This window comes from Pezoporus flaviventris, unplaced genomic scaffold (genome assembly GCF_033815535.1).
Source record: "Pezoporus flaviventris isolate CSIRO_AGI_PZ_B2104156 unplaced genomic scaffold, CSIRO_AGI_Pfla_v1 ptg000021l, whole genome shotgun sequence".
Classification (NCBI taxonomy): Eukaryota; Metazoa; Chordata; class Aves; order Psittaciformes; family Psittacidae; genus Pezoporus; species Pezoporus flaviventris.
Window position 1 is genome coordinate 7174881 of NW_026892569.1, and position 22820 is coordinate 7197700.

Genomic DNA, 22820 nt, shown 5'->3' on the forward strand with positions numbered 1-22820 from the left:
GCTGGTATTTTCTCTGGTCTGCTGTCACATGAAGCAGTTCATTCATCAGTGAATTGGTAAATTGCTTTTTTAGAGCCTTATGAAAATAATCTGCAGGAGTCAGTAGTCTTTATCTAGTCTTAATCTAATCTTAATGTCCCTTGGGTGACATGGTTTAGTGTGAGGTGTCCTTGCCCATGGCAGGGGGGTTGGAACTAGATCTTAAGGTCCTTTGCGGCCCTAACTATTCTATGATTCTATTCTAATCACATTTGGAAAAGCAATCAATGAGCACACTACTAAGGCTCAGTTTTCTCCTTGGCTTGCTCAAACACCATCCCTCACCATCAGCATCCCGAACTGCTTCCCTACTACTGCACCCGGGTAGGTCAACTCATCCTTCTATACCACTTCCAGCCCCTTCTTGTCTTTGCTGTTATGGTTTCATTTCAGCCCAAAGCCAACCAACATTTCAAGCTTGAAACACCCTTCTCAATGAGATAGCAAATCTTTCATAACCCTGTGCCCAACTTTAAAGGGGTTGATGGGTTTAAAGCCTAAGTGAAGAGAATTTACCTTCTAATACAAAGCTAAACAGCAAAATAAACAAATAAAATAGACAAATAGAAAAGTTGCTTTTGAGCCAAGCCCCATTTTGATTCTGCATCCTCGAATCCAGTAACTGCATAAGGGTCTTTTCAGATAAGGACAAATTAGACAGCTATTGAGGGGAAAAGCGAAGCACGGTTTGAATGGGCTGTCAAATGTACAAAGGAAACCAAGAGGAAACACCGTGCTTCTAGCTTTGATCAGGCTTCGGTACTTGCAATGCTGTTTGTAACGGCCATGTTCCTTCGCATGGGGAAATAACTCAGCAGGAAACTGCTGTCAAATGGAAACTGCTGAGTGACGGGGGCAGAATCACTTCCGATCTGCTCTGGGATGCACTCCGCTGTCAGAAAAAGCTACATTCCCCCTTGCCTTTATCATAAAGGGTTCAAATACTCACAGGCAGGGATGAGATTGAGGGAGACAGTCCATAATTACATTCTTCTTCTCATATGATTAAATAGGGTCAAAGGAACAACAGCAAAGCATATTCCCTGCACAGAGATCCTCCTGCAAATCTTCCTTTGCCAGGGCAGCCTGAATGTAAGTATAAGGTGAAACATGGCAGATGAATCCAACAGGATGGAGCACACTGGTACCACGCTGGTCTCTGTGTCCCAAGTCCCCTTTGCAGACGTTTATGGAAAGCACCTACTGACAGACTCGACCGAAGATGGGTTGTAAAGGATGTTGATGGAGAAGAAAAGAAATGTGTTTGCATCAGGGGAGGAGAAGGAAGAATGAGGACTCCATAGAAAAGTGAAGTGGTGGAAATGATGAGCCAGGAAAGCAGCAGCGTTTATTCTGGACAAGAGAGAAACAAGATTGCATCCACAGGAGCCAAGAAAACAGCTGGTTGTGGTTAAACCACAGAATAATGTAGGGACTGGATGTGATTCAGCTCAGAGGGAATAAAGAAAGGTTGGATCTTTCCTAGATGTGAAAGGAAAATGTGGCTCCCAAGGCTACTGCTGCAATTAGCACAGTCATTCAGAAAACCCAGCAAGAGGTTAGGGAAAGCAGCACCCTTTCAAGGCTAAACGATGCAAAACCTCACACTCTGAGAAACATTTCTCACAGTTCAGGCATCCATTGCAAGCACAATTAACTGTACCTTTGCTGTGCAAAGAAAGACAGCTAACATCCTGCAGAAAATGTGCCAAGAATGTCTCAGAGAGAGTAAGGCAAATCAGAAATACAGGGATAAATACAATTCTATGAAATCAAGTAGTAGCGCTGTAGCTGTAAGTACAGGTAATGTTTACTTAAAACCAGATATGTTAACATCGAGACACAGCACTGCAGCATACGGTAATGTCTCCAGAGCCAAAAAGTAACACTAGACTCCTGAAGCAGACTGTGCTCTTCTGCAACATTCAGTGTAAGCTTAAAAGAAAAGCAAAGCACTGCTAGCACACAGAAACTGAGGGTTGCGTTCAAGAGATGCTGTTTATTCAAGGGCTTCTTAATCCAACAGTGTAAAGGGAGAAAAGATTCCTACGACAGACAAATGAGAAGGATATTACCTATCGTCTTGCATAAATTCTTTTGTCCTTTACCATCTGCCTGCTTCTCACAGCTCTTCAAGTGCTGTGGATAACTGACATCCATGCAGTAAAGCTTGAAACCCCTCATTTTGCTAGCAGCTACACAGATGGCTCCAAGTAAAGTCCCAGAACATGTCTGGTACAGATCTCCTTAAACTCAGTTATGATTAAGGGTCTATGGGCTCCTGAGAACTCGTCAGTGTTTTTCCACAGGAAGGGGTCTGATTGTTGGACTGCCTGAAGGCACATCAAGCAGGAGGCTCTGTATGAACACAGTCATGTTGTAAATTGATGTTTAATCCACTGTGTACATGATGCTGTGTACTGGACTACTCTAAAATTAACACACAAGATTACCTCCATTCATAGATGCATTGTATAGCAAGAGACTATTATTTCTGATGTTGCAGTATGTTTGCAGGTCCTGATTATACAAAGCAAGAACAGTGGCCTCAACACTTGCTCCCTTCAGCTAAGCCCCTCCTGCCGATACAGTTTTTCCTGCCACCTTATTTTAACTCACCAAATGGTAAAGCTCCTTTTGGCAGTAACCTCATCTCACTGCCTGTGAAGAACCACTCTCTGGTGACTCTCTTCTAGTCTAGACCAGGCTGTGAGCGTATGGTTCTACACCCATCAGGTCATCTACCTCTGCACACTCACGTCACCAGGGCCAGGGCTGTCCTGTTTTTTAGGGGGCAGCTGCTTTGACAGAGTTTGACCTACCACAGGTGTCACCAAGCCAAGGAGGTCCCTAGGGAACTGGAATGTGTTGCCACAGCAACACAATGCTCTTGGATGCAGCTTTCCATTGACACCACAGAGGGAGAATTTGGGGGTGCTGGAAGCACTGAATCCTATTGGGGATGAAAAGTCTGTCTGAAGCATTGTGGCAAAGACAGATACAAATATACAGTCATAACCCTCTGTCGTGGTTTAAGCCCAGCCACACAGCCTCTCTCTCACTCCCCCCTTTCCTCCCCCAGCTCCTGGAGGGATGGGGAGGAGCATCGAAAGAACATAACTCCCACAGGTTGAGATAAGAACAGTTCAGTAACTAAGGTATAACACAAATCACTACTGCTACCACCAATAATAATAATGATAAGGGAAATAACAAGGGAAGAGAATACAACTGCTCACCACCCTCCGACCGATACCCAGCCTGACCTGAGCAGTGATCTAGCCCTTCTGGGTAACTGACCCCAGTTTATATAGTGGGCATGATGTGCTGTGGTATGGAATACCTCTTTGGTTAGTTTAGGTCAGGTGTCCTGTCTCAGCTTCCTCCTGGCTTCCCCTCCTCCCTGACAGAGCATGAGACACAGAAAGCCCTTGGTCAGCGTAAACATTACTGAGCAGCAGCTAAAAACCATAGGTGTTATCAGCGCTGTTCCCAGGCCGAAAGTCAAAACCACAGAACTGCACCAGCTGCTAAGAAGGAGAAAAATGACTGCTACTGCTGAACCCAGGACACCATCATTATAAAGCCATTGCATATTAAACTGCTGCAGCAGTTTTGCCAGCGCTCACACTAATGCACTGCTCTGAATGAAATTATTTAAGTCACATACCGTTATTGCTCATGATCATGTTTTGCTTTATAGTTAAATTATGAATAATCCAAGAAGGATATATTTTAGTGATGCTTTCACTCCCATTCTGGATGCATTGATTCAGCAGGTTCTTTCTGTACAGACTCTCTGACAGTTGGGCTAATATAACACGCTTTTAAATAACAGGACACTGAAAAGAGAAGGAGGGAAAATATTTATCTGTCCATAGAAACTGATGACAGCTCCTTTTCCAGAAACTGGGGGAAATATATCGCCCTCCTCTGACCTTCACAGAATAAGTTTAAGGCTGTTTTAGGTCTTTTTCAGCAGAAGTTTCCTATTCTTCAAGGCAAAGATCTATTATTTGCATATTAGTAGCTTCCACCAGCCAGCAAGGACATGACCTCACTATGTCATGTATCACCAAATTAAGAGAGAGCTCTTCTAGAGCTTATGAGATATTGAGGAAAGGCTGGAAAGGGCTGGATCATAAAACACTGCCAAGAAACATCCATGAACCCCTTAGAGTCACAGTCACTCATGGCTAGGTGCCATGCCCGGTGTTCAGTGGACCTGTCCTCTTCTGAAGCTGCAATACTTAGAGAAATAGTAAGGCAGCAAATTTTGTTAAGCTTTCCTAACATAACTCATTTTGAATAACAGCCTTTCAAAACCAGGTAACAATGGAAACAATCAAAATATGAACCTACAGGTAGCTTCCAGAGTAGGGAAGGACTTTTCCACATCAGCCTAGGATCAAGCACAGTGGGGCTTCTGTTAGCACTACCCAGCTTCAGGTTGACTGAGGAGCTGGAGGAAGTACTGGAAAGGTGGAGTTGCTTATGGAGCAAACTGTACAGTAACAACGTGGTTAATTCCTAACTGCCATGGTTTGAGATTTTGCAAAAGCAGAACAGCAAATCCTTGGGAAAACTTGGAATTTCTACAATATAAATAAATATGAAAACACCTTATGCTGTCATTGTAAAAATAAAACCACTTATTTAATAAATAGTTTTTAGTGATACAATGGAGTGTAATAAAGAGGTTTCTATATCATTGAAAAGACTCTTGTTTAATTAAAGAAAATTGGAACAATGCCTGACTACAAAGTACAATCTTTATAAAACCTGTACTGAATATTTATTCATTCACAACTGCTTGTATGCCCTGAGGAAAGGGATAGAGGTTGAAAGCATTTTGCAGCTATTTACAGGATTACTTGAAAAATAATAGTATTTCTGAACTGCAAAGCATTGGAAGGCTTTCTGGAGTCATTCAGAACTCAGACATCTACAGATGTCACTGACACCACAGAACGTCAGGTTATGTGCAAGGTTCCCGTGTTTTCACCACCAGTCTCACCCACTGGCTGACCTGGTATTATCAATAAGAGCTCTTAACTACGTAAGTTTAAATGTTTAGACATAAATATTGCCAGCATGGCTGTGAGGAATCTAAAGATCTTTCTGCACAGACACTGCATGTCAGAGGAGACACTTGAAACCAGCTGCAACAAAAGGTTGTGCTACTGCATTTTCTAGAACCAGATTCCTGGTTTTCTCTTTTTCTAATATAACTCTTCTGGGCCGATAGCATTGGGAACTGAAGTCACAAAAATAAACCTCAGGAGAGGCACTGTACATGAACACCCACCCAACTAGTTTCTGATACAGACATGATCTAAGTGATACTTGAAGGCAGCATTTTTCTGCCCTACAAATTAATCAGTTCTTCACTGAGACTGACAACAAGGGATCTAAACATGGCGAGGTGGCTTTATAACCCTCTGCCTTGGATGAAGATATCTACACTGCAGTCAAACATCTAATACTTTTATAAAGTTTAAGAACCTGAACTGAGTTGGAAAGAAAAGTCTCGAAGTAAGACTTGAACAAAACCAAAACAATCCAGGGACATGGAACAAAAACAAAAAATGACAGCCTCAGTAATATTGATAATCTGGGAGAGAAGAGTTGGGAAAAATTCCTTGTTCCGCTATGAATTTCCTTTGCTCAAGCAATGGGGCTTCAGGTCCCTAGCTCTAAAGCAAATGGCATCATCAAATCCTTAGAGAAAGGAAACAATAAACATTAAAACTTCAAAGCAGTGCTTCTGTAACTCCTGTGTAATTCTGTAATTACACAGTGTTTCTGTAATACTTAACATCTGTTTTTTGTTAATGTACAAGACGTTTTCGGGCTTCAGCCCTTGGTTCTTCAGGCTCTGGTTTGCATACAATATTCTTTGCAAAATCTGCCACCACAGGAATAAAACCAGGATACGAATCATTTACGTTTATTAATTACTTAGCAATACTACACTAAAAAGTAGACACATCTTACACTTCTATCTAGTCATTCCCTTCAGAAGCTGCTTCCACTCACTCTTTATACTACCAGTAATTTCTCCTGATTTGAAGACAGCCTCAGAAGACCTTCCAAATAAAATCAAAAGGCATATGAACAAAATCTGGCCTTTCTTGCTGGCATTTGCACACTTTACACACTTTCAAGACAAGAAAACAATACAGAATCTCAGCCTGCTAATAAGAAAATGTTATTCTGATGATGTCTGCAGCTACTTCTGCTTAAGACAAGTTCAGCATCAGTGAAAGAACTTTCCTGTCTTTGTCCTTATGAGCCAACAAGTAGAAAAGTCTCTACTCCACAGTTCAAAGTAGCTTTTCAGATGCCTTTCATTAATTGACAATACTTGCTTTTAATCATGTTCCCTTGTTATGTATGATTGCGTGAAGATAAAAATATACACAGCAGAAAGTAATACTCAGATAATGTTATGCCTCTTACCAACAGGAGCATTAATATCAATTTAGCTGGTATATTTACTTGAAAGAAAATGTTAGGAGAAACTATTATTTGTAAAACCCTATGAAGCTCAGAACTTCTTTCCAACATCTAAAGCAGTTGAAGAAGCTTCAAGAACTGCAGTCACCCAGGTTTCCAGACTGTAAAAAGCCAATATTCTCTGCCTCACAATGAGGTTTGTGTCAATAGAAAGTTTTCTAAGTTCATTAAGATGCTTCCTTAAGAAAGAATCACAAAGTACAGAATAAGGATGGTGTAAGTCAAAGCAATTAATCTGATCACGGAAAGCTAAATAGAAGTCAAGCTGCCTGTGTTTTCACTGACTCCATTCTGCCTCCCCCCTTGTCTCCTTCTCCGAGTTCACAGTGGACTCCTAAGAAAGAAACAACCCAGGCACACCCAGCAAGACACGAAGAACAGAACAACCCCGCACTGTAACGGGATTGCAGCAAGAACTTACCAGACTCCACAACCACAAACACCCCTATCTGACGACACTCACCTCTTCCCAGCCACAAGCAAGAACCGTGGCCCCACCCTGAAATGCCCTGGGGCGGGGGTGGGGCGAACCAGCAGCTGGGAGAAAAGAGGCAGGATGAAGACCAGCTTAGGTACCTTTCTGTGGGGATGTCTGCAGCCCTCCCGGCTGCTCAGGGCTGACTCCATAGGGGTTGCATTTACTGAGCCTGACTTCGGAGGAGAGGTTTCTGTTCGTCTGGTACCAGGAGCGCTTTCTTCCTGGAGCAAAGTGCCTGGACTACAGCAGCATGACTGCAGCCTCCGAGGGGAGGAGAGGTCACAGCTGCTTCATGTGCTCTTTGTCACACAGGAGGTGGGGTGACGGAGCACTGCTGCTTTTGCTTTTACCCCAGGAAACTTTAAATAAACCAGCCCTCAGCATGTAAAGTTTAATTGTGCTGTGGCTCTGGCAGTCCCGTTCTGCCTGTGCATCGCTCCAGGTAGTGCGCTGCAAGCAGCTGTTTGGGGTTCTCCTTCATTGCCTGTGCAGGAATAATGTCTGTGCGCTCAGGAACGCTTTCACCCCACGCAGAGCATCCTGCTGCGCTGTCACTACCATCTTCCCTGTCGGTGCACTCCCCAACTTGGTGGGACGCTAGCAGATTGGTGATGAGGGCAGAAGGTTTCCTGAAGAAGGCTTTTCCTTGAAACAGCTGCAGCCGCTCTCATGTTGTGTTTTGGGTAACACCAACAGAGGATATACAGCTGGGAGCTTGGAAGATGCTGGTTTGTGAAAGCTGTGTGGAAGAGAAGGCAGTGGGACAAGTGGTCTCCAAGGCCTCAGAAACCCAGAGCCTCTTCCCTGCTAAACTTTGCAGCTTCTTGGGAAAGTTTGCCCTGCCAGGTCAGAAATGGTCCCTGTCCAGGCACCTAAACCCAGTGAGATGAGATCCTAGAGAGAAGGCTGCTGCTGGAACTGACCTGCCATTTGTATCTTGTGAAGAGGAAACTGAGCCCAGGGCCAGGATGCCTTCTGATTTCTAAAAGCTCTTTCCAAAAGGGGCAGCGTCTAGCTTGTTATTTGGGACTGCGGAGTCCGGTTAACATTCCCAAATGCTCAGGTGACTCGGCAACACATGTCGTTTGCTGCATGCCACTTGGTCCAAGACTTCTCCATATCCTGCTCCATCATGAACTCTCTTATTTGGGCCACTGCAGAGCATCAGACTTTGCTCTCTGCCTCTCCTGCAACGAGAGCTGATGGATGCCCTGCAAGATGCTGAAGGGAGGAGCAGGGAGGAGCGATGCCCTGAAGGGGTCCATACCTCTGCCTGTGGAGTGAGCGGGCTGCTGGAAGCTGCTCCTGTTTTTCACCTTGACTGCACACTGGCTGGGGACTCTGCCTTATTTAGTTCTTTATTATTTGTCTCATTTATTTATTTTTTTTGGCGTGGTTGGTGTCTGCCTTGGTCACAGTTTTCTTTGTCTGTTTCAATGGGCTGCTCCTGAGTTGGAGCATTTAGAAAACAGGGGTCCCTGCTGCTCTGGAGCCATCCCCAGCACCTACGGGCAGCTGGCAGCATGCTGCAGGCAGCATCGGAGACCTGGAGGAGCCCGCTGGGAAGGCAGAGGGGCTACAGCCCCTTCAGGAGCAGCACGGACTCTGCCAAATCCCGGACAGCCAGGATACCCCATCCCTGGCACTGTTCCCCTCCTCACCCAGCGTTCAGCAGCTTGCGGCCTCTCCACAGGTCTGTCAGGAAGAGGCTATTGGCCAGAGTGGATTGCCCAGCCCAGATTTATCTGGGGACCAAAGGAGCAGGTGAAAGCAGGGGTGGCAGTGCCGGCCCAAGGTGACATCACCTGACTTGGCAAAATGAGCCAACAGGCTGCAGAAGCCACAAGCACACACCTAATGATGGCAGGGATGGGAGAAGAAGGGGGACACAGCCATCGCCATGGGGAAAGCCCAGGTGCACCATCAGGGGAACCATCCCCTGAACTATTTCAGGTGACTGAAAGGAAAAGGTCAGGCACAAGGGCAGGAGCTCTGGCACGTGCAGCCTGCGGCTGCCTCATCCTGCTTGTACCTTGCCCCCAGCCAGCTTCCCCACCTGCCCTCTCCCACCCATACAGAGGACGCCGCTGCCATCCCTTTGCTTGGCGAGCACCATAGGTGCTTTGTTCAGCCCATCCACCTCTGCTCAAGAGCTTAAGGGCTCCTCTGGTTGCCGTTGCCAAGGCACTTCTCTGTCCTTGACCTTCTGCAGACTGGGTACTGCAGCACCATGGGGAGCATCCTCAGGCAGAGTTAAAAGTGTTACTTTTAGCCCTCTCCCCCTCCGGCGAGGTGAGGCCATGCAGACAGCCCTGCCCTCCTCAGCTGGGCTGCAGGGTCCGCACGGCAGGGCCGTGGCACGGGAGATGCTCCGGGGAACCGTGTTCTTGTGTGGTCCCTGGCATCGTCCGTGCCATGGTGCCTGCCCGGCCGGACACAGCAGGGCTCTGGAAGCTGCAGGCACAGAGGCGAGGGTGGGCTAAGGACAGGGGTGGCCCAGGGAGGCTGGCTGTCAGGGGCACGGGTGGCACAGGGCTGTCAGTAGAAGGCGGCTGGAACGGCGGGGCCGGTGGAACAGGGCCACGAGCTGTAGAACGCGGCGACTGCCGAGGTCCCTGGGCGCGGCTCCCGCAGCGCGTGCCGGGCCGGTGGCCGTTGCAGAAGAGACCGAGAGCGATGGCGCTGCCGGGCCGGTGGCGCTGCCCTCGGCGCTGGCCGTCGGCGCTGCCAGTGGCGCTGTTGGTGGCGGTCACCAGCCTGCTGCAGGGATCGCTGCTGGGAGCGGCGCTGGGCTTGGGGGGTGCCTGGTGGGCGCTGCGGTCCCGCCCGCCCGCCAGGCGCCTTCTGCCCCTGCGCTCTCCCCCACGGTGGCTGCCCCCCAGGCCCTGTCCCCCACTGCGGCTGCCCCCGTACAGGCCCAGAGCCAGCCTGATCGCCCGCTTCCCAACCGCCTGGGACGTGATGGCTTGGCGCCTGCGGAGGAAAATGGCCACTACCAGCGGGCCGGCCACTGTGATCGGCCGACGTGTGAGCACATCGACCCGCGGCAACTGCCTTGGGTGAGCGAGGGAGTAGGATGTGCGTGGGATAAGGACACGGGTGGCCCAGGGAAACGGGTGGGATGAGGACACGGGTGGCAGTAGGACACTCCTTGTCCGGGGCACAGGGACCCTGGGTGTCAGGGATGAAGGTGGCAGAGGGACACAGTGGGATAGAGAGACAGGTGGCACAGGGACATAGGTTGTGAGGGCCGCAGGTGGCACAAGGCACGGGTGAGATAAGGACACGGGTGGCCTAGCGATGGCCATGCTGCTGCCCTTGGCGCTGCCCTGCGTGGTGCTGCAGGGATCGCTGCTGGGAGCAGGGGTCCTGGTGTGCAGTGTGACCCTACCAGCCCGCATCGCTCCTGTCTTCGTGTGGCCCGCGCGGCAAAACGGCCTCTACAGTGGCCCAACCGCAGTCACCATCCGCGCTGAGAGAACCCGTCCCGCTGCTACTGCTTCTGGTGAGCTTGGGAGGAGGATGGGATCGGATCTTCCTGCCGCTAACAGTGCTGTGACCGTTGTGCCCCAGCAGAGATCCACCGCACCCGCTGCGCCACCGGCACCCGCTGCGCCACCGGCACCCGCTGCCACAGGACCGGAGCCCTGAGGCCATTTTCGCCCCGGTACGCCAGGACAGTCAGATGCCCAGGGGCTCCCCATGGGCCCAACGCCCAGCACCGCTCCGCAGCCCACGGCCCAGCGCAGAGCTCTTTTCCTGTCCCCACTTTGCCCTGGCCAGTCTGCAGGGGGGACACATCCAGGGGAAAGGAAAGGACAAAATCTCTTTGCTGTGCTGGCACCTTTTCAGCTGGAGGCAGCAGCACGTGTGGGAGCCCTGTGTTCCCACTTTGACACGGGTCTCCTCAGCACCTGCTGAGCTGTACTAAAACACTGCTCACATCCTGGGCTGGGTTTGCAGATGTGAGATGGGATGTAGTCGTGGCTAATGGAGCTCTGCAGCTGTGCAGGGAAAGGTTTTACCCAGGGTGGGTCAGTAGGGAAGGGTTTGCTCAGAGCCTGGAGGACGCTTGCTCCCAGAGTGAATTCAGTTTGGGGTGCTCAGACTTTGCCCTCCATGGACATTGTGGAGGGGTGTTGAGCAGCGTTGAAGCAAGAGAGGTTCCGGGCTCGGCAGCCAGCACCAGGGAGATAGGATTTACTCTGTCGTGAGCAGGAGAAAGGCAGGCTGTGCTCCCCTGAACCAAATTAGTTACTCCTGGTCTCTTTCCACATCCCAATAGGAGAGGATGTGTGTGAGGGAGACCCTGGAGTCCGGCGCTGGATCCTACCAGGAGGTGCCACATCGGACAGGAAGGTAAGGTACCGCTCAGCAAGCCAGTTCCTGCTTGTCAGTGCCAGCCAGGAAGAAAGCAGTCACCTTCCCAGCTGAGCCGGTGCCCAAGGCCTGCTCTCCACCAGAGCTAGGCTATTCCAGGCCCGTGAGACATGGCTGCTGGGTCAGCCCCTTTGTTGTGTCCATCAGCATCCCCGCTGCCTCGTTCCACTGCCGTGCTGGCGGCAGCGCTGAGCGGCACCATCCCCGCCCTGCCCCAGGCCGGGTTGGAGTTTGAAGGGCTCAGACAGCTGCAGCGGTGACGTTGCCGTGTGGCACTGGCGTGTCCTGTCCCAGCCTGGCGCTGACCCTAACTGGCTCTCTCCCACTCGCACAGGGAACAGGAATCGCGGCGACGGCAAGAGAGCACTCCGAGGACAGCGAACAAGGCCGTGCAGACCGAGGAAGGTGAGTGTAGGTGGGGCCCAGCTCTGTGCCGGATTGGATGGGCCACCGGTGCGGGCCTGCTCCGATGCCAGGCGGAGCTCATGCCAACACTTCCTCAGCTGAAAGAGAGAGGAAACCCCGCGTGCCCATTGCGGAGAGGGCCCCGTGGCACAGCGCGAGATGTGGCCACGTGCGGCACCTTGTGTGGTTTGTGGTTCGGGAGGGCAGCGTGCAAGGAGCATGCGTGGTGGTGGGAAGGGGCCGCTGGCCCGTGGAGCCCCAGCAGGCTCTTGTGAGAGCTTCCCCACGGATCTCTTGTGGCCAAGCTGCTGTCCCGCGGCATCGCAGCCCTGTCCTCAGCTTAAGGTCGTGTCCCTGGCTCTGCCCTCCGGGATGGGCATCCAGAGAGCAGTGAGAAGGGACAACCCCCTTGGTGCAGGCCGAACGCCTCTGCTGGGAGCTGCTCCTGACTTGTCTCCTCCTGTAGCTGTCGAGAGGCCTGAAGAAGAGCGGCAGCAGTCCCCGAGCCCACCACCTTCGCTGGGGAAAGGAAGGCCACGCAGGAGGAGCATCTGCCTGCTGGTGCCTGGCGAGATCCACCCACTGGTGCTGGTACGTCGCTGTCTCGCAGCCTCTTTTGCCCTCCTCTGGGCTAGAATGTGCTCAGTGCAGTTCCTGCAGGGCTGGGGGCAGGCTGACGTGCCTGCCTTGGGGCAGGAGGTCTCGGCCTTGGCTGGGTGGGAAGCGAGGCTCTCCCCTGCCCCAGTGCGTGGCGACCGTGCGTGACTGCTGCCGCTGATGGAGCAGGTACTGGCCTGGGCAAGGTTGCCGTGGCCTCAGCCCCAAGCCGATGCCAAACTGAATGGGGTCCAGAGCTCTGCGCTGGCTGTGGCAGAACCACGGCTTCATGGCTCTGGCGCAGGCCTGCTTCCACACCTCCTTCAGAGCGGCTCTGCCGGCTGCCCTGGGAAGGAACTAAGCTACTGCTCTCTCTTGGCAGTTCCCGGAGCTGAACCCACATTACTCCAGCACCGAGATGACCCTGGAGGAGGAGGGGGAGGCAGCGTGGCAGCTGTCTCGATGCCTCTTGGGAGCTATGGCTGGTAAGGGCAGAAGGGCACGGCAAGGGCGGGGAAAGCCACGGCCTGGGCTGGCAGGGCAGGGGGAAGCTGCTGGGCCAGTGCCGCCTGGTCCTCGGCTCTGATGCTCTTAAGAGACTCGTGAAGAGCCCGGAGGGAGACCTCGTGTCCTGCAGTCCCCAGGGTGATGGGCGAGGTTGCCCAGGGCCTGAGCTGCCAGCTGTTCATGCTGGGAGGGTTTCATAAGGGGTAGTCCCATGCGGCAGAGCCTTGCCGTGCAAAGGGAAGGTGCTTCCGTCACTCGCTGCCCCAGTCCCCAGCCCTGGGGGGTGGAGGGGAATCTGAAATGCCGCTCCTTGCCCTCTCTGGATGCACTGGACGCATCGGCTCCTGCGGGTGCTGCCAGCTCCCTAAAGCCAGGCTCTTCCTGCTCTGCCGACCCCGGCTCACAGCGGGGTGTTGCTTTCCAGGGACTCCTGCGCCCTTCTCTGGCCAGCGCCCCTCAGGCCTTGGACGAGACGCCGCTTCCTCTGGTAAGGACGGAGTTGGTGCTTCAGGCTTGAGGAGCTGATGGGTCGTGTTGTTCCCTTGGACTGGGGGATGGCGGAAGGGTCAAGCTGTGCCCTAGGAGCCAGCCCGGGTGGTAGCTACTGGGCTCCAGGGATGCAAAACCTTCCATTCCCCCAGGGATAGGGATGGTGGTAGGCCCGGTGCCAGCCCAGAGTGCGGCTGCAGAGACCTGAGCAACGTTTGTGCTTCTCTAGGTTCGTCCACCCACGCAAGATGGAAGGACAGAGCCTGCAAGCAGCACAAGGCATGGATCCATCATTTCTGCAATAAGTAACGGCCAGTGCTGCTGGCCCCCAGCCGTGGGGGCTCTGGTCCAGAGCAGCCCTGAGGCGGCCCCGGAGTGACAGGGCCAGGCCCCGTTTCTGATGCTAGCAAGCAGCTGTGCTGGGTGGCAGTGCCTGGGGTGGGACAGGGGAGCTCTTCCTGCTGGAAGAGGCCCCCAGCCAGGGCTCATGAGCCTCTGGGCATCTGTGCAGCGTTTCCATCCTGGCTCTATTTTGCCACGTTCCCTAAGGTGTAATCTTTTGCTCCAGCCCTGGCAGTCTCTCCCCTCCCTTCTTATGCCCTTTCCCATGTTGGGATGCTCTGGAGCCACTGAGGGAGTCCAGAGGGGATTGGGCTCCTCCCCCTCCCCAAATCCCAGTTGTTTTTTTCATTTGTGGCTCATCCCCACCCGTCTGGGATTTACCAGCTCCCAGGAGCTGCGGTGCTGTCTCCCCTGGTGCCCTTCAGTGGGAGCGGGGCAGAGGCTGCTGGAGCCAGGGGTCCCCTGAGAGCTGCTCTCCCCTGCCCGGGGGGTCCTCACCACCCCCAGGACGGCTTCGCTGCCGGGTCTTATACTCGCTGAGCCCTGTAATTGTTCGTGTTGGGGGCAGTCAAAATTACCCAAAACCCCACAAATACTGAAACGTTCTTTAACGAAACCACGCTTTGTTTTTATATGGGAGCTGTTACAGCACCTCCTGCCTTCTAAACTGCAATGTACATGGCTGTGACTAAACCTGTTCTCTTTGGGTTTTTTTCTTCCCGAAGGAGGAGGACCACAGAGATGCCAAGGGGCCTTTTGGGCCACCAGCAGCAAAACAGCGGCGTCACTGACCATTGTTGAAGACTGTTCTTGTTCTATGTTTGTTCTACAGTTGTTCTAATATTCTTGTTATACTCTTCTCGTTTTGTTCTTATACTCTACTTTTTTTATTGTAGCTTTGTGTTGTTATACTGTTTTTCCGTTGTTGTTGTAACAATAGTAAACTAGTATTTTTACCATCATTTTACTATCATTTTAGCATTTTTTTACTCTCAATATATAATTTCCACCCCTCCTACTACATCCTCCACCCCCTCTTTTTATGTCCCCCACTTAAAATAAACAGACTATGTTCACATCTGCCTTCCCTGTGTTTGATTTCTGGGCCAGGGCACAGGTGCCGCTTTCCAGCACCCTCTGCTTGAGCCATCCCTAAGTGTCCCCTCTGCCTGAGGATGCTCCCCATGGTGCTGCAGTACCCAGTCTGCAGAAGGTCACGGACAGAGAAGTGCCTTGGCAACGGCAACCAGAGGAGCCCTTAAGCTCTTGAGCAGAGGTGGATGGGCTGAACAAAGCACCTATGGTGCTCGCCAAGCAAAGGGATGGCAGCGGCGTCCTCTGTATGGCTGGGAGAGGGCAGGTGGGGAAGCTGGCTGGGGGCAAGGTACAAGCAGGATGGGGCAGCCGCAGGCTGCACGTGCCAGAGCTCCTGCCCTTGCCTGACCTTTTCCTTTCAGTCACCTGAAATAGTTCAGGGGATGGTTCCCCTGATGGCGCACCTGGGCTGTCCCCATGGCGATGGCTGTGTCCCCCTTCTTCTCCCATCCCTGCCATCATTAGGTGTGTGCTTGTGGCTTCTGCAGTCTATTGGCTCATTTTGCCAAGTCAGGTGATGCCACCTTGGGCCGGCACTGCCACCCCTGCTTTCACCTGCTCCTTTGGTCCCCAGATAAATCTGGGCTGGGCAATCCACTCTGGCCAATAGCCTCTTCCTGACAGACCTGTGGAGAGGCCGCAAGCTGCTGAACGCTGAAGGCGAGGAGGGGAACAGTGCCAGGGATGGGGTATCCTGGCTGTCTGGGATTTGGCAGAGTCCGTGCTGCTCCTGAAGGGGCTGTAGCCCCTCTGCCTTCCCAGCGGGCTCCTCCAGGTCTCCGATGCTGCCTGCAGCATGCTGCCAGCTGCCCGTAGGTGCTGGGGATGGCTCCAGAGCAGCAGGGACCCCTGTTTTCTAAATGCTCCAACTCAGGAGCAGCCCATTGAAACAGACAAAGAAAACTGTGACCAAGGCAGACACCAACCACCCAAAAAAAGTAAAAAAATAAATGAGACAAATAGTAAAGAACTAAATAAGGCGGAGATCGCAGCTCACAGACCCACTGAAGAGTTCTGAGAGCACAAGTGAATGGCTCCTGATGTATCCACGTATGGCTCCCTGGGCCAGGGGTATGTAACAGTCTTCATCCTGTGTTACATGCTGGCTGCCCCCGTCTTTGGGAACCTTGGTGACCGGTACATTAGGAAAATCTTCCTTGGAGCTGGTATTTTCTCTGGTCTGCTGTCACATGAAGCAGTTCATTCATCAGTGAATTGGTAAATTGCTTTTTTAGAGCCTTATGAAAATAATCTGCAGGAGTCAGTAGTCTTTATCTAGTCTTAATCTAATCTTAATGTCCCTTGGGTGACATGGTTTAGTGTGAGGTGTCCTTGCCCATGGCAGGGGGGTTGGAACTAGATCTTAAGGTCCTTTGCGGCCCTAACTATTCTATGATTCTATTCTAATCACATTTGGAAAAGCAATCAATGAGCACACTACTAAGGCTCAGTTTTCTCCTTGGCTTGCTCAAACACCATCCCTCACCATCAGCATCCCGAACTGCTTCCCTACTACTGCACCCGGGTAGGTCAACTCATCCTTCTATACCACTTCCAGCCCCTTCTTGTCTTTGCTGTTATGGTTTCATTTCAGCCCAAAGCCAACCAACATTTCAAGCTTGAAACACCCTTCTCAATGAGATAGCAAATCTTTCATAACCCTGTGCCCAACTTTAAAGGGGTTGATGGGTTTAAAGCCTAAGTGAAGAGAATTAACCTTCTAATACAAAGCTAAACAGCAAAATAAACAAATAAAATAGACAAATAGAAAAGTTGCTTTTGAGCCAAGCCCCATTTTGATTCTGCATCCTCGAATCCAGTAACTGCATAAGGGTCTTTTCAGATAAGGACAAATTAGACAGCTATTGAGGGGAAAAGCGAAGCACGGTTTGAATGGGCTGTCAAATGTACAAAGGAAACCAAGAGGAAACACCGTGCTTCTAGCTTTGATCAGGCTTCGGTACTTGCAATGCTGTTTGTAACGGCCATGTTCCTTCGCATGGGGAAATAACTCAGCAGGAAACTGCTGTCAAATGGAAACTGCTGAGTGACGGGGGCAGAATCACTTCCGATCTGCTCTGGGATGCACTCCGCTGTCAGAAAAAGCTACATTCCCCCTTGCCTTTATCATAAAGGGTTCAAATACTCACAGGCAGGGATGAGATTGAGGGAGACAGTCCATAATTACATTCTTCTTCTCATATGATTAAATAGGGTCAAAGGAACAACAGCAAAGCATATTCCCTGCACAGAGATCCTCCTGCAAATCTTCCTTTGCCAGGGCAGCCTGAATGTAAGTATAAGGTGAAACATGGCAGATGAATCCAACAGGATGGAGCACACTGGTACCACGCTGGTCTCTGTGTCCCAAGTCCCCTTTGCAGACGTTTATGGAAAGCACCTACTGACAGACTCGACCGAAGATGGGTTGTAAAGGATGTTGATGGAGAAGAAAAGAAATGTGTTTGCATCAGGGGAGGAGAAGGAAGAATGAGGACTCCATAGAAAAGTGAAGTGGTGGAAATGATGAGCCAGGAAAGCAGCAGCGTTTATTCTGGACAAGAGAGAAACAAGATTGCATCCACAGGAGCCAAGAAAACAGCTGGTTGTGGTTAAACCACAGAATAATGCAGGGACTGGATGTGATTCAGCTCAGAGGGAATAAAGAAAGGTTGGATCTTTCCTAGATGTGAAAGGAAAATGTGGCTCCCAAGGCTACTGCTGCAATTAGCACAGTCATTCAGAAAACCCAGCAAGAGGTTAGGGAAAGCAGCACCCTTTCAAGGCTAAACGATGCAAAACCTCACACTCTGAGAAACATTTCTCACAGTTCAGGCATCCATTGCAAGCACAATTAACTGTACCTTTGCTGTGCAAAGAAAGACAGCTAACATCCTGCAGAAAATGTGCCAAGAATGTCTCAGAGAGAGTAAGGCAAATCAGAAATACAGGGATAAATACAATTCTATGAAATCAAGTAGTAGCGCTGTAGCTGTAAGTACAGGTAATGTTTACTTAAAACCAGATATGTTAACATCGAGACACAGCCCTGCAGCATACGGTAATGTCTCCAGAGCCAAAAAGTAACACTAGACTCCTGAAGCAGACTGTGCTCTTCTGCCACATTCAGTGTAAGCTTAAAAGAAAAGCAAAGCACTGCTAGCACACAGAAACTGAGGGTTGCGTTCAAGAGATGCTGTTTATTCAAGGGCTTCTTAATCCAACAGTGTAAAGGGAGAAAAGATTCCTACGACAGACAAATGAGAAGGATATTACCTATCGTCTTGCATAAATTCTTTTGTCCTTTACCATCTGCCTGCTTCTCACAGCTCTTCAAGTGCTGTGGATAACTGACATCCATGCAGTAAAGCTTGAAACCCCTCATTTTGCTAGCAGCTACACAGATGGCTCCAAGTAAAGTCCCAGAACATGTTTGGTACAGATCTCCTTAAACTCAGTTATGATTAAGGGTCTATGGGCTCCTGAGAACTCGTCAGTGTTTTTCCACAGGAAGGGGTCTGATTGTTGGACTGCCTGAAGGCACATCAAGCAGGAGGCTCTGTATGAACACAGTCATGTTGTAAATTGATGTTTAATCCACTGTGTACATGATGCTGTGTACTGGACTACTCTAAAATTAACACACAAGATTACCTCCATTCATAGATGCATTGTATAGCAAGAGACTATTATTTCTGATGTTGCAGTATGTTTGCAGGTCCTGATTATACAAAGCAAGAACAGTGGCCTCAACACTTGCTCCCTTCAGCTAAGCCCCTCCTGCCGATACAGTTTTTCCTGCCACCTTATTTTAACTCACCAAATGGTAAAGCTCCTTTTGGCAGTAACCTCATCTCACTGCCTGTGAAGAACCACTCTCTGGTGACTCTCTTCTAGTCTAGACCAGGCTGTGAGCGTATGGTTCTACACCCATCAGGTCATCTACCTCTGCACACTCACGTCACCAGGGCCAGGGCTGTCCTGTTTTTTAGGGGGCAGCTGCTTTGACAGAGTTTGACCTACCACAGATGTCACCAAGCCAAGGAGGTCCCTAGGGAACTGGAATGTGTTGCCACAGCAACACAATGCTCTTGGATGCAGCTTTCCATTGACACCACAGAGGGAGAATTTGGGGGTGCTGGAAGCACTGAATCCTATTGGGGATGAAAAGTCTGTCTGAAGCATTGTGGCAAAGACAGATACAAATATACAGTCATAACCCTCTGTCGTGGTTTAAGCCCAGCCACACAGCCTCTCTCTCACTCCCCCCTTTCCTCCCCCAGCTCCTGGAGGGATGGGGAGGAGCATCGAAAGAACATAACTCCCACAGGTTGAGATAAGAACAGTTCAGTAACTAAGGTATAACACAAATCACTACTGCTACCACCAATAATAATAATGATAAGGGAAATAACAAGGGAAGAGAATACAACTGCTCACCACCCTCCGACCGATACCCAGCCTGACCTGAGCAGTGATCTAGCCCTTCTGGGTAACTGACCCCAGTTTATATAGTGGGCATGATGTGCTGTGGTATGGAATACCTCTTTGGTTAGTTTAGGTCAGGTGTCCTGTCTCAGCTTCCTCCTGGCTTCCCCTCCTCCCTGACAGAGCATGAGACACAGAAAGCCCTTGGTCAGCGTAAACATTACTGAGCAGCAGCTAAAAACCATAGGTGTTATCAGCGCTGTTCCCAGGCCGAAAGTCAAAACCACAGAACTGCACCAGCTGCTAAGAAGGAGAAAAATGACTGCTACTGCTGAACCCAGGACACCATCATTATAAAGCCATTGCATATTAAACTGCTGCAGCAGTTTTGCCAGCGCTCACACTAATGCACTGCTCTGAATGAAATTATTTAAGTCACATACCGTTATTGCTCATGATCATGTTTTGCTTTATAGTTAAATTATGAATAATCCAAGAAGGATATATTTTAGTGATGCTTTCACTCCCATTCTGGATGCATTGATTCAGCAGGTTCTTTCTGTACAGACTCTCTGACAGTTGGGCTAATATAACACGCTTTTAAATAACAGGACACTGAAAAGAGAAGGAGGGAAAATATTTATCTGTCCATAGAAACTGATGACAGCTCCTTTTCCAGAAACTGGGGGAAATATATCGCCCTCCTCTGACCTTCACAGAATAAGTTTAAGGCTGTTTTAGGTCTTTTTCAGCAGAAGTTTCCTATTCTTCAAGGCAAAGATCTATTATTTGCATATTAGTAGCTTCCACCAGCCAGCAAGGACATGACCTCACTATGTCATGTATCACCAAATTAAGAGAGAGCTCTTCTAGAGCTTATGAGATATTGAGGAAAGGCTGGAAAGGGCTGGATCATAAAACACTGCCAAGAAACATCCATGAACCCCTTAGAGTCACAGTCACTCATGGCTAGGTGCCATGCCCGGTGTTCAGTGGACCTGTCCTCTTCTGAAGCTGCAATACTTAGAGAAATAGTAAGGCAGCAAATTTTGTTAAGCTTTCCTAACATAACTCATTTTGAATAACAGCCTTTCAAAACCAGGTAACAATGGAAACAATCAAAATATGAACCTACAGGTAGCTTCCAGAGTAGGGAAGGACTTTTCCACATCAGCCTAGGATCAAGCACAGTGGGGCTTCTGTTAGCACTACCCAGCTTCAGGTTGACTGAGGAGCTGGAGGAAGTACTGGAAAGGTGGAGTTGCTTATGGAGCAAACTGTACAGTAACAACGTGGTTAATTCCTAACTGCCATGGTTTGAGATTTTGCAAAAGCAGAACAGCAAATCCTTGGGAAAACTTGGAATTTCTACAATATAAATAAATATGAAAACACCTTATGCTGTCATTGTAAAAATAAAACCACTTATTTAATAAATAGTTTTTAGTGATACAATGGAGTGTAATAAAGAGGTTTCTATATCATTGAAAAGACTCTTGTTTAATTAAAGAAAATTGGAACAATGCCTGACTACAAAGTACAATCTTTATAAAACCTGTACTGAATATTTATTCATTCACAACTGCTTGTATGCCCTGAGGAAAGGGATAGAGGTTGAAAGCATTTTGCAGCTATTTACAGGATTACTTGAAAAATAATAGTATTTCTGAACTGCAAAGCATTGGAAGGCTTTCTGGAGTCATTCAGAACTCAGACATCTACAGATGTCACTGACACCACAGAACGTCAGGTTATGTGCAAGGTTCCCGTGTTTTCACCACCAGTCTCACCCACTGGCTGACCTGGTATTATCAATAAGAGCTCTTAACTACGTAAGTTTAAATGTTTAGAGATAAATATTGCCAGCATGGCTGTGAGGAATCTAAAGATCTTTCTGCACAGACACTGCATGTCAGAGGAGACACTTGAAACCAGCTGCAACAAAAGGTTGTGCTACTGCATTTTCTAGAACCAGATTCCTGGTTTTCTCTTTTTCTAATATAACTCTTCTGGGCCGATAGCATTGGGAACTGAAGTCACAAAAATAAACCTCAGGAGAGGCACTGTACATGAACACCCACCCAACTAGTTTCTGATACAGACATGATCTAAGTGATACTTGAAGGCAGCATTTTTCTGCCCTACAAATTAATCAGTTCTTCACTGAGACTGACAACAAGGGATCTAAACATGGCGAGGTGGCTTTATAACCCTCTGCCTTGGATGAAGACATCTACACTGCAGTCAAACATCTAATACTTTTATAAAGTTTAAGAACCTGAACTGAGTTGGAAAGAAAAGTCTCGAAGTAAGACTTGAACAAAACCAAAACAATCCAGGGACATGGAACAAAAACAAAAAATGACAGCCTCAGTAATATTGATAATCTGGGAGAGAAGAGTTGGGAAAAATTCCTTGTTCCGCTATGAATTTCCTTTGCTCAAGCAATGGGGCTTCAGGTCCCTAGCTCTAAAGCAAATGGCATCATCAAATCCTTAGAGAAAGGAAACAATAAACATTAAAACTTCAAAGCAGTGCTTCTGTAACTCCTGTGTAATTCTGTAATTACACAGTGTTTCTGTAATACTTAACATCTGTTTTTTGTTAATGCACAAGACGTTTTCGGGCTTCAGCCCTTGGTTCTTCAGGCTCTGGTTTGCATACAATATTCTTTGCAAAATCTGCCACCACAGGAATAAAACCAGGATACGAATCATTTACGTTTATTAATTACTTAGCAATACTACACTAAAAAGTAGACACATCTTACACTTCTATCTAGTCATTCCCTTCAGAAGCTGCTTCCACTCACTCTTTATACTACCAGTAATTTCTCCTGATCTGAAGACAGCCTCAGAAGATCTTCCAAATAAAATTAAAAGGCATATGAACAAAATCTGGCCTTTCTTGCTGGCATTTGCATACTTTACACACTTTCAAGACAAGAAAACAATACAGAATCTCAGCCTGCTAATAAGAAAATGTTATTCTGATGATGTCTGCAGCTACTTCTGCTTAAGACAAGTTCAGCATCAGTGAAAGAACTTTCCTGTCTTTGTCCTTATGAGCCAACAAGTAGAAAAGTCTCTACTCCACAGTTCAAAGTAGCTTTTCAGATGCCTTTCATTAATTGACAATACTTGCTTTTAATCATGTTCCCTTGTTATGTATGATTGCGTGAAGATAAAAATATACACAGCAGAAAGTAATACTCAGATAATGTTATGCCTCTTACCAACAGGAGCATTAATATCAATTTAGCTGGTATATTTACTTGAAAGAAAAATGTTAGGAGAAACTATTATTTGTAAAACCCTATGAAGCTCAGAACTTCTTTCCAACATCTAAAGCAGTTGAAGAAGCTTCAAGAACTGCAGTCACCCAGGTTTCCAGACTGTAAAAAGCCAATATTCTCTGCCTCACAATGAGGTTTGTGTCAATAGAAAGTTTTCTAAGTTCATTAAGATGCTTCCTTAAGAAAGAATCACAAAGTACAGAATAAGGATGGTGTAAGTCAAAGCAATTAATCTGATCACGGAAA

The 22820-nt window shown here is 48.8% G+C and overlaps 2 long non-coding RNA genes across 2 annotated transcripts; both read right to left on the reverse strand.

Annotated features, from left to right (window-relative positions):
- Positions 1 to 2352: 2352 nt before the first annotated feature.
- LOC133270726 (uncharacterized) lies at positions 2353 to 2864 on the reverse strand. Its single transcript, XR_009743889.1, has 3 exons — positions 2659 to 2864; positions 2493 to 2559; positions 2353 to 2397 (listed from the first exon to the last, which is right to left on the reverse strand). It is a non-coding gene; the product is annotated as an uncharacterized LOC133270726 (long non-coding RNA).
- Positions 2865 to 18365: 15501 nt separating this feature from the next.
- LOC133270727 (uncharacterized) lies at positions 18366 to 18859 on the reverse strand. Its single transcript, XR_009743890.1, has 3 exons — positions 18672 to 18859; positions 18506 to 18572; positions 18366 to 18410 (listed from the first exon to the last, which is right to left on the reverse strand). It is a non-coding gene; the product is annotated as an uncharacterized LOC133270727 (long non-coding RNA).
- Between the last annotated feature and the right edge of the window lie 3961 nt (positions 18860 to 22820).